Genomic DNA, 15,676 nt, shown 5'->3' with positions numbered 1-15,676 from the left:
TTTTAATAGATCAAGTCAGGATGGTATCCTCATAATTTCGTGTTGTGAATAGGACAAATAAAGCCTTCAATGACATCTAATCAGAGTATTTTCTTTTCTCTTCCCTTAGACCATTATTCCATAGGGGTCCAGATTTCCCCAGCCTGTCAGTCATTGCGACCACAAGCTGCCCGAGCACATTTGAAAGCCATAAAGTAGCTAATTTGCCAAGATAGATTTAAAAGACATGAGACAGCTTCTGGTTGTGGTCTCTCTGGCTCCTGCCACACAAAGCAGAGTTCTGAAGCTCACGGGGGATTTCTTTGGCTGCTGGTGAGCTATTGTTTAAACATCGATTGGCTCTGTTTTTTTCTATCATTCACATCCCCCCCCACACACACACATGCTGCCACCAGCACTCAGACTTCATTCATCACCCATCACCTGAAAGTTGCGCGCTCAACATGCTTACAAAATGAGCCATTTACAGGTCAGAGCTAAGGGAGAAAATAGCACTCATAGATACTAACTAAGCCTTGAGTGAATTTTTCGTATCTACTCAAAAGACTTACATGCTGTCTATTCCAATGAACTCTGGGATACACAAGACAAAATGAAGTAATTCATGTTAAAGTAATTTCATGACAAAAAAAAAAAAGACTATACAAATGCAAGATATTTGAGAAACCTGTGGCATATCTCATGAGGAAATAAAAAGATCCTGGACAATTTTTCCCAGCCTATGTTGCACAGAGCAGGTACAAGGTGATTAGCGGTCCAAGGGAGGGACACAGATTTCAGAACCAGAGAGGGTTGTGAATCCTGAGTTGGCCTCTCACTGGCAATCATGGACAACTTATTTCTTCTCTTTGGGCTTCAATTCCTTATTTGAAAAATGGAGATGATATCAGCTATCTCATAGAGTTGTTGGATGTAATAATGAACTAATTTGCATAAAATGTTAAACGATCTCTGGCTCAGAGTGAACTATCAATAAATAGTGGCCATTATTATTTTATTATTACTATTGCTTTGTGTTTTGTGATGATCAGAGGCAGAGTATTTTTTTTTAATATTTTATTTATTTATTTGACAGAGAGAGACACAGTGGGGAACACAAGTTGGGGGAGTGGGAGAGGGAGAAGCCGGCTTCCAGCCGAGCAGGGAGCCCGACGCGTGGCTCGATCCCAGGACCCTGGGATCATGACCTGAGCCGAAGGCAGACGCTTAACGACTGAGCCACCCAGGCGCCCCGAGGCGGAGTATTTTTTTCATAAAACATAACACAGGAAGAGTAATAATATAATTAAACACATATATAGTACCAACTACGTGCCATGCCTCATTGTCTAAAGAAATTGAGGCCCATAGAAATAAAGCAACTGCTGAAATTCACATGGCTAATAAGTAGTGAGTCTGGATTTGAACCTGAGCAGGCTGGCTGCTGAGACCGTGCTGCTAATGATTCCACTTTAAAATAAACATATTCTAAATGCAGTTGTCTATAATAGTTGTGGTCTTTTGGCTGTAAAAACCAGAAGCACACCTAGGTGAACATGAGTAAGAGTTCTACTGTAAGCCTCCCAGTGGCTCTTGAGGACATGAAGGTCAAGTTCCCAGTCCCAGCTCATAGGAGCTGGGGCCAGAGAGCAGTTCTGAGTTCAGGGCAGTCCTGGGGCCAGAATGGCCCACACTCCGCACAGCTGCTATTCCCGTGCTCCAGTGGAAGTGTCTACCACCCCATGAAACCTTCCAATTCTGTTCCCCCACAGCTCAATTCCTCCAGTCCGACTAGAGATTCCAAGGCAAGGAACCGCCATGATGCATTTTAGGGGTGGTGCCCATCTCTGAACCGGTCAGATCTGTTGAAGAGTCCAAGTCCCTGGACAAACATGGCTGCCTCCATTCACCACGAGCAGAAGCTTTAGGGGAAGAAACTATTTATTAGCAATTCCAAGTAGACCTTTCCCATCATGCCCTTGCTGTCCTCTTATCCTCCTCCTCACAGGAGGCTGAGGAACAAAGAAGTTGAGGCCAGTCTTTGGAATCAGTGAGTCCCAAAACTAAACTCCATCTCCACCATCCTTGGCCATGTAAGATCAGACAAGTTACCAAATCTCTCTGGGACTGTCTCCAGAGGTGTAAAATGGGGATGATAATAATAAGAACTGCCTTATAGGTGTACTTCGAGTATTAAATATATATAAAACACTTTGGCATAAATCTTGGCACATAATAAGACTTCAGTAAATGTTACCTATATTTTTATCACTATTCCCATCTGAAGAGGCTTCATAAATTTACTTTGGCCTTGGGGCATCTGGGTGGCTCAGTCGGTTCAGCGTCTGCCTTCCGCTCAGGTCATAATCCCAGGGTCCTGGGATCGAGCCCCGCATTGGGCTCCCTGCTCAGCGGGAAGACTGCTTCTCCCTCTCCCTCTTCCTGCCGCTCTCCTTGCTTGTGCTCTCTCTGTGTCAAATACATAAATAAAATCTTAAAAAAAAAAAATTTACTTTGGCCTTTTGAGTGTTGAGCCCTGCAAGCTCCTTTGTCCTCTTCCCTTCCAAATATTTATTTTTTCAATATCCAAATATTTAAGCCATCCTAGGGACCAGAAAGGGCTAAGAAAGGTGCAAGACTCGGCAAAGTAAGGCAGTGCATAGATAAGTGTCTGTGTCATAGATACTGCTGATTGTCACCTATTTTATCTTAGCTTAGTAAATTTTATTTATTTTGACATGGTACCCAGATAGCATTGCATTTCCAGCCTCCTTTGCAGCTAGATATGGCCTTGGGACTAATGTGTGACCAACAAGATGTAAAGCAGAGTTTTGGAGTTTCCAGGATGCTGTTTAAAGCAACCTGACTCAATGCATCCTTTGGCCCACCTGTCTTTCTCCTTATCCAGCCTACAACATAAACCTGTTGGTCATATTCCAGGAGCCATATTAGGAAATGCATCTGTTAGGGATGATAAGAGAGGGGAAGAGAGAGAGAACAAGCCCGAGTCTCAGAAATCTATCAAGGCTCCATACCAACTCTGGACTACCCACCTCCAGATTCCTATTTTGTGAGATAGAAACTTGAACCTGAGCCATTGTTAATTTGGGTTATTAGCATTAGTTTAGGTTATTGGTATCAAAATAGAATATAATCCTAATACAATAAATCTTGAAGTCTTCAATTATTATCTAATCATTGAAATGCTATAGATACGTTAATCAGAAGGGAATGGATAAGTGGAAAGGGGAAGATAAAAGAAGATGGATAGGGGCGCCTGGGTGGCTCAGTCGTTAAGCGTCTGCCTTCGGCTCAGGTCACGATCCCAGGGTCCTGGGATCAAGCCCCGCATCGGGCTCCCTGCTCCGCGGGAGGCCTGCTTCTCCCTCTCCCATTCCCCCTGTTTGTATTCCCTCTCTCGCTGTGTCTCTCTCTGTCAAATAAATAAATAAAATCTTTAAAAAAAAAAAAAAAAAAAAGAAGATGGATAGTACACTTGCAATCAGAAATTATCTTCCTCAAAAGAAAAACCACATCCTATAGTAGAGTCTTTCTTAGTTTGCCTAATGAGATTAGCCTAAAGAGAAATTATCAGGAGCTGATACTCCACACTCCAATACACATGTAGGTACTTAGATACCTACCAGATCCACTCATTTGCTGAATGTAGTGAGTAAATGCCTTGAACTTATCTTGAGTCCTCTTTTTTATTTTTTTTATTATTTTTTTTAAAGATTTTATTTATTTATTTCACAGAGAGAGAGAGAGAGAGCAGGAACACAAACAGGGGGAGTGGGAGAGGGAGAAGCAGGCTTCCCACTGAGCAGGGAGCCCGATGTCGGGCTCGATCCCAGGACCCTGGGATCATGACCTGAGCCAAAGGCAGATGCTTAACGACTGAGCCACCCAGGAGCCCCGAGTCCTCTTTTTTAAATGGACATGATAAGCCTTACCTTACCGAGATAATCTGAACATCATTTATTTAGGACATCACCCAAAATACTCACGAACATCCTCACACATTTTCTTGCACCCCTTGCCAACAAATTCTTCTTAGCCAAAACTATCATCTCTCATGTTCTGACTCAGGTGAAACATCGGCTCAACCCCCAACACAAAGACCCATCAAAACAACATGCAGAAGAACACAAGGGCCCCAAAATGTCTGTAGGGTCCAGGCCTCCATATCTTGTGATCCATACTTATTTGACTGATGGAAGTATGCTGTACCTATAAAATCCTTATTCAGTTTCAAAATTATTTAGCTTCTTCGAGCCTATGTTTTCTCATGGGTAAAATGTTGCTTCCCCCCCCGCCCGCCAAAGTGTCTTCCAAAATCTATAGGACGTTCATTCATTCATTCATTCATTCAGTATTTATTAGGCACTTAAAACCTTCTAGTCCATAAATAAACAAAATTCCTGTCCTTATGGGGCTTATTCTTTAGAAGGGGACACAGAGAAGAGATTTGGAGGAAACTGTTCATTAAGTTATGGTCACTCTGATGGTGGGGCTGGGACTATGTGGTCGCCATGTTGGCTTGACCAGCATCTCTGGGAGGTTCTGCCAACAGAGGGTGCTGGAGGGAGACTGCAATGGTTGGGGAGGAAGAAGGCACCTGCTTCTTCCCATTTGCCTCTTGTCTTCTGTCAACTGCACCCCAACAACTGCTCAACACCTGTCAACAACCGTTGATTCCAGAAGCTGCAGGTGATTCCAACTTTCTGTTTTCCACACTGCAAGAACTAGCCTCACTGAACCCCCTCAGAGATCCCCATTCCAGACAGGCAGTGCCCTTCTTCAGAGGCAAGAATTGCAGCTCATAAAGCCCCTCCTACAAGCCTTTGAATTTTAAAAATTCTGGCCTCTTCCTGTTGTTTCCCCAGCCTGCATTAGTCCATCAGGGCTGCAGTAACAAATACCACCCACCAGATGCCTTAAACAGAAGACATTTATTTTCTCAGCTCTCAAGGCTGGAAGTCGGAGATCAAGATGAAGACAGGGCTGCTTCTTCTGAGGCCACTCTCCTTGGCTCGTGCTGACCAACTTCTCCCTGGGTCTTCACATGTTCTTCCCTCTGTTTCTGTGTCCTAATCTCCTCTTGTTATCAGGACACCAGTCATATGGGATGAGGGCCCACCCCAATGACCTCATTGTAACTTAATTATCTCTTTAAAGGCCCTATCTCCAAATATGACCACATTTTGAAGTCCTAGGGTTCAGGACTTTAATCTATGAATTTTGGGGAAGACATAATTCTCCCAAACATGGCCCTAGGTTCTTACTACAGTTACCACTTCTATGAAACCTTTTTTTTTGGGGGGGGGCTTTTCAGTTCTCTAATACTTGATTAAGACTCTTTTATATTAAATTCTGTTAGTTGAATTATGTGGTGTCTGAACCTTGCATGGATCCTGGCTGATACAGTATGTCAGATGGTAATGGTTCTAGGGAGAAAAAACAAAAACCAAAATGGAGAAAAGGGGGAGGAAGAGCTGAAGTAAGGATAGGATGGTTAGGAAAGAATTCTCCAGAGGTGACATTTGAACACCAAGCTGGAGGAGGTGAAGGAGCAAACCAGGAGGCTTTCTTGGGGCAAAACCATCTTCTGGCATAATAGGTAGCGTGGAGTAAAAGCACTAATATTCCTATTGAAACTTGCACAACGCTCCTTGAGACAAGTCACCGCAGAGCCCAGAGCTTTTCAATAATCCTCGCTCTGAGGGACTGTCTGTCCATCCCATGCACAGCAGATATTGCTGGTGGGGAGCTGGGAAGTACTCAACGTTATTCTCATGGTAGAAAATAACAATCAAGAATTTTAGAGCTGGCGAGGACCTTGTCATTCATGAATCCATGTTTCCGATTTTGTAGACCTAGACCCAGAGAGATGAGTTTGCTTGCCCAGGTCCACTCAGATGATTGTGGAACTTGGACGAGTCCCTTGCTTCTTATGGGTCAGAAGTCTGTCTACAGCACCACTGTGTGCATTCCTCATCAAGAATTGCAGCAAGTGTTGAGTTGAACGGACGCAGATAATTAGGGACCTACCTCCACCAGGAAAGTCCAATTCTCAGGTCAGAATATAAATGCTGATGTCCTGGGGTGTGCTAACAAATCTTGGACACATAGGCATAAAGCACGGGCACTCATTCACAGCTTAATAAAGAAGCAAAGATAATGCCATTGTGTTCAGGGTTTCCTGGCACATAATGCAGGTGGAAGCCTTTAGATTCTCTTCTAGGTCTGGACCTAATCTCAGCTGCTTCTCTGCCCTCTCCAAACTTGTCAGGAGTGGTCCCTGCAGAGGTCCCCTTCCACCCCTTGGAAGAGTAAGATCTTCTGTGTTCCTTCATTCTCACGAGGCCGCAAGAGCACCCGAAGCAACATTACGAGCCCGTAGAAACTGAAAGCCTGGCCCCTGACAGAATTCTGATGACAAGGATAATAGCATGAGGAAAAGCAAGGCACAGGCCATTCTGTGAGCGGTGTTCAGATGCTCATCCTGCAAAGCTCTCGTTAGGCTACATGTGTTGTCATGCCATGAAGATAAAGGCTTTTGTTTTCTTTCTGGAGGAGATGGTAATAGCATGCCTACGCTTCTTGGTTCTGCTTTGGGCCCTAAAGCACATTACTACCATTGCACTTCCAGAGAAGTAAGATGATTGCCTTGAGAAATACAGGCAGTACCTCGAAATATCTGATACATTCTGCGTGCCTTCCTAGGCCATAGATTTCCGTGGTGTGTTTGGCTTAAATGGGAACCTAACATATACTGTGTTTTTCGATATCCATTAAGGGATTCATTTCATGACAAATATCATTAGTATCATGAAAAAATAATTATCTGTGTTGACTTCCATACAAGGCCTGGGGTAGGGAGCACATAATGGCAATTATAAGACATAAAATTCTTGGCCCCTAAGATCATTCTCATATAGCTGAGAACAGCAGAGGTTGAAAAGACTGATTTTCTAATTCATTTTAAAATTGGAGACTCTGAGGCCAAGCTGGTTGAGTTACTCAAATTCACACAAGTGGGGAGTACTATGAATCTAAAGAAATACAAAGATTTTAGAGGAAGAGAAACCATGAGATTATTGTTGCATTGGGTAGCTTTAGTAAGAACACATGTAATCTTAGAGAAATAAATATAACACTGCATTAAAGATAATTTCTGTTTGAGACATATTTTCACATATGTACTAAATACAATATTAGTTTTAAATTCTTCTTCCAAGGGTACCTGGGTGGCTCAGTTGATTAAGCATCTGACTCTTGGTTTTGGCTCAGGTCAGGATCTCGGGGTTGTGAGATCGAGCACCGTGTTGGGAATCTGTTTGAGATTCTTTCTCTTGCTTTCCCTCTGCCCCTCCCCCTGCTCTCTCTCTCTCTAAAATAAATAAAATAAAATCATTAAAAAATTTTGGCTTCCATTATAAATACACTTGAATATAAATTCAATGCCTTTGGGAAGGAAGAGGGCATGGGGAAAAGGTATCTTTTACTTTATACACGTGATGATACTAAATGGTATTTTTTATCATAAATATTTCTTAATCTTATAATAAAAATTTTTAAATAGATGAACTCAAGGTGACCATCAAAAAAGCTCGGCATGCAGAGGGTAAATCAGCCTAAGGATAACCAGAAAAAGAGAAGAGCTGAAAAGCTGGCCAAATATTGTATTATATTACACAAAGACACTGTTCTTGAATAAACAGAAGATCCAACAATTCCCAGTGTCTAGAACTCACTGTGTATTCAGGAAATCGGCCCAGAAAAAAGGCCTACCAATATAAAGGGCCAAAGGCCAAAGAAGATAGCATAATAGAGGACCAAAAAAGAGGGTTTTCAAGAAGCAAAGCTCTATCAGGACATTAGCCCTCCATCTCCAAGGAAATTTAGTCACTTTTGATTAAATGATGATAAGAACTGAAAAAATGATCCTAGAGTTAATGTACCTAGACGTTGGCATATGTGTGTTCATAACATTTAAACCTTGAGTGTCAGTTGCTAATTTATCCAAATCGACGTCTCTGAGATAAATTACCAATATTTACGTTTTATTGTTAACATTTGGAGGGGTTTTGTTTTTGCTTGTTTTACTCAATATGTTTTGTTCTTTTTGTTTTTTGTTTTGTTTTGTGCTTGGTTTCGACAGCATCCAATCACCAAGTGGACGATTTGGACAAGAATATGGGAAAGACAAGCTGTGGTGGGCTGGGGCATCTGGAGAAATTTCAGGAAGGAAGTGAGACTCTTGAGCTGAGCTTCAGTATTTCAATACCTTTCTTTCAGGGCGCCTGGGTGGCTCAGTTGGTTGAATCACTGCCTTCGGCTCAGGTCGTGATCCTGGAGTCCCGGGATCGAGTCCCGCATCGGGCTCCCTGCTCAGCAGGGAGTCTGCTTCTCCCGCTCCCCGCTCTTGTGCCCTCTCTCTCTCTCATTCTCTCTCTCAAATAAATAAATAAAATCTTTAAAAAAAAAAAAACTTTCTTTCATTGCCAATTGAAAATGGAGCTAAGAAAATTTGGCATCTTGCCCCTCTCCCATACTCTCCCAAAAAGCCATTTTTTCTTTTTTTTAATGCACTTGATGGTAGCTTTAACGAAATACTTAGCTACATTTATCTATAAAACGTTTACCATTGCTTATATTGTTGCTTTTGTTTATTTTAGTCCCCTAACTAGTAAATATAGTTGCACACACTCAGCTTCATAAGACACAGAAAATTCACACTTTTTACATAAATATGGTGTTCCATAGCCATGGGAAAGCATCCAATACTGGCCGCCAACACCTCACGTGGTTCGGTCCATCTGGTTAACATTCTCTCTGATCTGACACCCCTCTGGAACCCATAGATCTCCCCCAGGGCACAAAAAGAGCCAACATAGCAATCGTTCATGGTTTACATTGTTTTTTATTTTTATTTTAGTTTTAAGTAAGCTCTACACCCAACATGGGGCTTGAACTCACGACCCTGAGATCAAGAGTCACATGTTCTACCAACTGAGCCAGCCAGGTGCCCCACCCCCAGCTTGATGTCACAATAAGCTGAAACAGACATCAAGACTGGTAGCAGAGATAGAAATTAGATTGATGGAAAAGAGGTTTACTCTCCATAGCTTGTAAAATTCCAGTACTGTCCCTGATCTCTCTGCTCACTCAGTGGCTGTCCTCAGTTTGGTTCCTCCCTTACCGTGTAATCTCTCCGGCAGTTAAAAGGCTCCCCTACTCTCAGAGTTCCCATTTGGGGCAGCACTGTTGCAGTTTAGGTCTTGCCTCCCAGTGAGCTCCATCCCTGTACTGTTACCCTACTCTGCCATCCTCCTCCTCACTTTGTTCTTAAACGTAATGCCAAGTCCTGATTCTCACTTGCACCTGCGAGGATGAGGCTGCAGGTGTTTATCTGTCTAGAAGTCCACCAGAAGTCAGTGAAAATTGGGGCAGTTCCCCCTAGCAACAACAATTAATATGTAGGAGAGTGCCAGGCTCAGGCAGTCTTTCTTTCCAATTATATGTACTCCGTTTCGTGAGGTGTTATTTAATTCCCAAGGTTTCATGATAAATTGTACCAATGCCATTCAGTTTCCAAACGCAATTTGTGATTCTGTTATGTGAAAAGACCTTATATTAAATAAAAATTAGTCTTAATATCGGGTCCCTCTGTTCTCTGTGCAAGAAACTCATTGCAGAGCAATTCTCATTTACAGTAATACATCTTTGCTTTGAAAACCATGATAGCAGAAAACTGCGTAAAAGAGAAGGAAACGGAGCTTCAAAATGTCAAACAACATCTGTTTCCCATTTCTGAGAATTACAGAGCTTTCTCCAGCCCTGTAACCCCTTAGCCCACATTGTATCTGTCCCTTCATAGTTTATGAGCTTTATCTTCAGAAGCCTTTCAGTAAATGAAACCTGATACAGAAAGTGAATCTCTGCTTTAGGTTCTCTCCAAGGATTAGGGACGAGATTTATTAGAACAACACCGTTCATGCTGTGATACTTTAAGGTTGTGTCAACATTTCAATTATAAACCCATGCTTCCAGGGGTGTGTACACCCTGGAAAAGAAAATAATTCTTCAGCTTCAAATTTGGAAAGTGGGATAGTCATTTGAGGTCCATGTTTAGTTTATTCGAATTTTAAAAAGCTGCAGGTGATTGACCTTTCTAAGTGTAGAAAATTACATCCCACTGACTTCTGTTATTTTATACTTCAAGACTATCCCACGGTCAAAGCAAAAATACAATGCCGAGATGATAAGTTAAATAATTAGAGCAAAAAGACCTAAATAGGATCATTCTGGGAAACTGCAAAATGAGTCAGTCTTTTAACATTTATTTTAAGAACAAGGCAGAGGTGATCTTGTCACATGCAGTAATAGGTCTGTCACATTATTCTTCCAGCTGTAGCTTTAGATCAACCAGGCAGCAGTGGTTTCTGCTGAGTGACCTACAACCCACCCCTCTCCCCTCTGGAAGAGCAATGGCTCAGAGGTCTGACAGAAAGGTGTTGGGGGAGGAGGGTCAAGGTCAACCTAAAACAAAGCGGTGGGGGTGTGCATTCATCTTTGGTGCCCTCCTCCTTAGAGTTCACCGCCCTCTGTCTGCCCTGCCCCACACTCTCCCCTTAGCCTGTCATCCCAAATCATGGCTCTGACTCTAAAACTATCTCCTGTCACTTTCCTTGTCACCTGACACCATCCTTCAGTCAAAGCTTATCTGCTGCCCCCTCGACTGGTCGAGAACCACCTATAAGATTAGAAAGCATCCTCTAGGTTTTTACTGATTACCAAGCTGCTAAGTCATACCCCGTCGCCTGTCTCAAAGATGTTTGCATTTTCAAGGAACAAAGCTAGTGGAATTTGGGCAACTCTATGGGTGCAATGGGAATATATTTTAAAAGCACTCTTCAGTGTGGTATATCTTTGCAATGGAATATTATTCAGCCATAAAAAAAGAATGAAATCTTGCCATTTGCAACAATGAGGATGGAGCTAGAGAGTATTATGTTAAGTGAAATAAGTTAGTCAGAGGAAGACAAATACCATATGATCTCACTCACATGTGGCATTTAAGAAACAAAACAAACAAGCAAAGGGGAAAAAAGAAGAGAGAGAGGCAAACCAAGAAATAGACTCTTAACTCTAGAGAACACACTGCTGGTGACCAGAGGGGAGGTGGGTGGGGGGATGGGGGAAACAGGTGATGGGGATGAAGGAGGGTACCTGTTGTGATGAGCACCAGGTCATGTACGGAAGTGTTGAATCTCTGTATCGTACCCCTGAAACTAATATAACACTATATGCTAACTAACTGGAAATGAAATAAAACTTTTTAAAAAGCACTCTTCAAAAAGCATCACATAGGGCAACAGCATACTTCTCCTGTAACTAAGAGATTTAATGAGTTTTTCTATTTTTCTATACTATGTAGAGAATTGCTCATAATGTAGAAATTCCGTGAGAACAGAGCTTTGCTGTCTTGCTTCCTGCAAAACACCAAATATCTAGCACCTGAAACACATTGTAGATATTCAATAAATGTTTAGTGAATGAAGGAATTAATGAGCATATTAAGTAGCTTTTCATCAGTTCTGAAAGCTTTATAAATAAGTAGCTTGCACATTTCCTCAATGCAGAAAAAAACACCTATTAACATAAAGAAATGATTATCTGTATGTGGGCATCTGGGGTGGAGTGATGCAGGAAAGACTGCACAAGAGATAAGTGAGTAACCAAGAGAAATACCTAAGAACAATGTTTGTGTTTTTTTCTGACTCTTAAATACCACCCAACCCTTTACACTGTAGAATTTGAAACTGAAACAAAGGTTAACTTTTGTGTCTCACCAACTGCATCTCCTGTTTCTCAAATATGAGCAATATCTCAAAAGAAATTTGTATTTTAAAAATAGACAGTGCTTCACTAACGTAATCAACCAGACTGTAAGTGCCTTGAAGGTAGGCAGGTACAATTTCTTATCCATTTTTTATGCCTACAACGATCCCAAGTGGTGGGCTGTGCGCAGAACATGTTCATAAAGTGTTGGATTTTCTTCTTAAGAATCAAGACTTTCACCTGTCCTCAGTCCAAACATCTTATCCAAATGGCTTATGAGTGGCAGGTACACCTTCCTGTTTATCTGCTTTCTCTTCCTCGCTGAGGCTCAGATGGAGCGAGAGGAAAGGATAAAGGAGAAGATGAGACAAAAAGCAGAAACAGGCTGACAGGGAGATCTTTTAGGTATTTGGAAGAATAGCACGTGAGTGTTTGGGGGACTTTCACGTATTGCTTATCTCTAGTTAATCATTTTTCTACAGTAGACCTCGTTTGTTAATGAAGTCTCATGCCACTGCCTGCAGAGGAACTTAATTTGTCCACTTGACCCCTCTTAGTCCATCCTTGTTCTTGAACCTCTAAACAGGTAGACCAGATGCTCCAAAACTATTTCCAGAGCTGATAATTTGTGCTATCCACCCATCTTCTGTTACAACTATGTGGCCTTCCTGGAGCACTAAGACTGCCCTCATGTTCCTTATAAATTGAATGCAACTTCAGTTAGCCTGCAGAGTTCTAGACCTTTCCATGGAAAGCAAGGGCGCTCATCTCTTTGGAGTGGCATTCTTCCGGCCCATTGAAAAGAGGGAGACCCTCCATATAATCAAAAAAATAATAATAATAATAAATGTATTGTGCTTGTAAGTGCTTATGTCCTTAGTTTTAATAGCAGTTTCTTTGTGAGAATAAGGAAAAAAAAAATCTCCGTATACTGGCACAATCATAGTCTGATTTCATTCCAGCAACTAACAACAAAACAACAACAAAAGCAGGGGGCTTTTTTTTTGTTGTTTGTTTAATTAAAGTCTTTCAAGCCGTGTGGAGCAATACTGCTGGGTAGATCTTGTAAGAAGAGATAATTAAAACACAAACAAACTAGTTCTTTCATTTGGAATAGCAACCACCACACATGCTCAGGACGGCTAGCCCTCACAGAATCCCAAAGGACCCTTAGTATGCAAACTCGGTGGGCTTGAGAAATAGGTTTGCCAGTCTGTTCGAAAGCTACAAACCCCTTCACACTGGGAATCAGGCAAGATATCTCTGGAAAGTCAGACTTTTTCTGGGACACCGCCGAAAGGAACCAGGCAAATGAAATGGTCCCTTTGACAACAGGCTCTCGACAGACTTGTGCGTCTCAGAAAAAGAACTTTCTCAGTCTTGGGCTGAGGTGAGACCATCAGGGAATCTCCAGGCCTTTCAAAAGAGTAAGTGGGAAAAAAGGAGAGAAAAATAAGTTCACACTTATACATGGATTTCTGCCAAAATGCTGGTGGATTCTGTTTTCAGATTCCACATGTCACGTGATCTGATTTGGAGCCATGTATCACACCCGCCTCACTATTTATGATGTTTCTAGGAGACAGTCGGGATACTTGGCAACCGTACTAAATGCAGTAAGGTGCATTGACCCATATGCAGTCTCTGCAATAACTTTTAAGAGAACGTAGCATTTGCAGCAAGATAGACCTACATTTGAATCCTGTCTTCTTCCTGTGTGGTCTTGACAAAGTCACGGTTCTTCCTGAGCATCAGTCTCCTCATCTTGAAATTGCAGATGAAGATACTTCGAGGCCCACCTGACTTGAGGACAGTTGTGATGGGCCATTCAAGGCCCACTGAAAGCTGTCCACATTGGGCCCAAGACCGGGTATCTGCAGCCTTTTTGCCTCCAAGCTTTCTCTGAGGACCTTGGAAACCACTCTGTTCAGGCACCAGCCCAGCCTAAAAGGCAGGGAGATTACTATCCCCATCCCAGTCTCCTCCCCGGCAGCCCTAAAGCAACGGGGGACAGGAGTCCCTGGATAAACGCCCAGCCTCCCCATCTCAGGTAGGACAGCTCAGAAGTGGGTTCGGGTCGCATTTCTCTGTGGCTGCCCACAGTACACTCCCTGACCTGAGATTCCTGGTGTCGACTCTCAAGTGAACTACGGGCACCCAAATGCCTGCTTCAGCTTCTGCTTTAGAGGGACCTAAACTAAGACATGTCTCATTCTTTGCCCCATATTTGTCTCACAGCTAAAATAAGATAACATGTGGAAAGATTTCTTTGTGAAATCTTTGGGTATGTGCTGGGCGAATGTGGGTTACAAATAGTAAGATGTTGCAAGCTATTATTTTGATCCAAGCTGACACTGGAAACACTGTATTATTATTTTATGTGTTTTCACTATTGCGAACACTGCTGTAGCTGTTAGGTTTCTAATAAACATGTTCAGGGCACCAATTTACATGCAGTGCTAGGGAAAAATAAACAAATGAGTAACTCTGGTGAATGCAATCACCCACATGGTATCAGGTGTCGGTAACTTACTCTTGTGTGTTCTCTCCCTAGAAAGTTCTTCCTTCTCTCATCCTCCCACCCACTTCCTACTTAGCCCTCAATGCTCAGCTAATCCATCCCTTCATTCATTCATTCACCAATGTTGCCCAATATTGCCATATGCCAAATTCAAGTATACTCTATCTTCCACCTCAAAAATGCAAAAACCCTGATCTCATCTCCTTCTCAAGGTACTGTCCTTGTTCTCTTCCCTTCACAGCCAAACTTCCCAAAACAGTTATCCACACAAAGTCTCTTAACTTGCTCATCGTCCGCACCCAGTGCTTACCCTCAAACTCTTCCTAAGGATGAATGGTCTCCATAATAATAAATCCCAAAGGACAACCACCTTTGTTTTAACTGATTTCTCAGCAGCATTTCACACTCTTGGCCACTCACTCCTCATTTGGTTTTACGTGATTCCCACTGTCCTGGTTTCCTCTTATAGTTCTAGCAGATGCTAGAAATTCTTTGTATTTTTAAACTTCTCTTCAGTGCCCTTCCAGTTTCTTCTCCTCTAAATCAGTTAGGGTTCTTAGCTGCAAGCAGTGGTAACCAAAGGCGGATGACAAATAATTCAAATTAAGTGTTACGTGTAGCTAGGAAAAATACCCCAAAATCATCCCAAGTATGATTGATCCTTGCAGGCAAGAGACTGTTGGCAACAAGCCAAGCAGTGGACCCTGCAGCTGGTCCAGGAGCATCCGCTGCTCCAGGAGCTCAATGTGGCTGAAGTTTCACCACTGCTAACGCTGGCATACCACCGCATGGGGAATGGTTTCTTCATTGCAACCACCACAATTGCAAAGGAAAACCTCACCGTCTCCTGAATCTAGACCCAGTGCAAGTGCAACTGGCTGGCAAATCTACAGCACACACCCTACGTGCAGGAGAGGCTGTGAAACCAAGCATATGATGTTCATGACACCTGTCAAGTGAGGTACTCTGTCCCCCACCAAGTCTCATAAAAAGTGGAATCCCCCAGCCATGGGAAGATGGTTTAGAGGCTAGGCAGCCAAAACTAGTGGCAATTAGCCGCTACTTTTCCAAGTCAGATCTTAAGCTTTAAGTCTTAGGCTTTCCCTAAATTGACTCTCAAATCTGGATTTCCAGCTCAGACCTCTTTTCTGAGGTTCAGATTCACATATCCCAACACATACCTGATGGCTTTATTTGGATGTCTCGTAAATATTTCAAAGGGCCAAATATGAGCTCATTCTCAAGCCTGAGATCCCATTTCCGATCCCCCCACCAAATCCCCTTTCTTATTAACCTCTTTCATAGTACCGTGTACTTTTTCTCAGGGCA

The sequence above is a fragment of the Phoca vitulina genome, unplaced genomic scaffold (genome assembly GCF_004348235.1).
Source record: "Phoca vitulina isolate PV1807 unplaced genomic scaffold, GSC_HSeal_1.0 scaffold33, whole genome shotgun sequence".
Taxonomy (NCBI): Eukaryota; Metazoa; Chordata; class Mammalia; order Carnivora; family Phocidae; genus Phoca; species Phoca vitulina.
Note: the sequence above shows the minus strand (reverse complement) of the source record.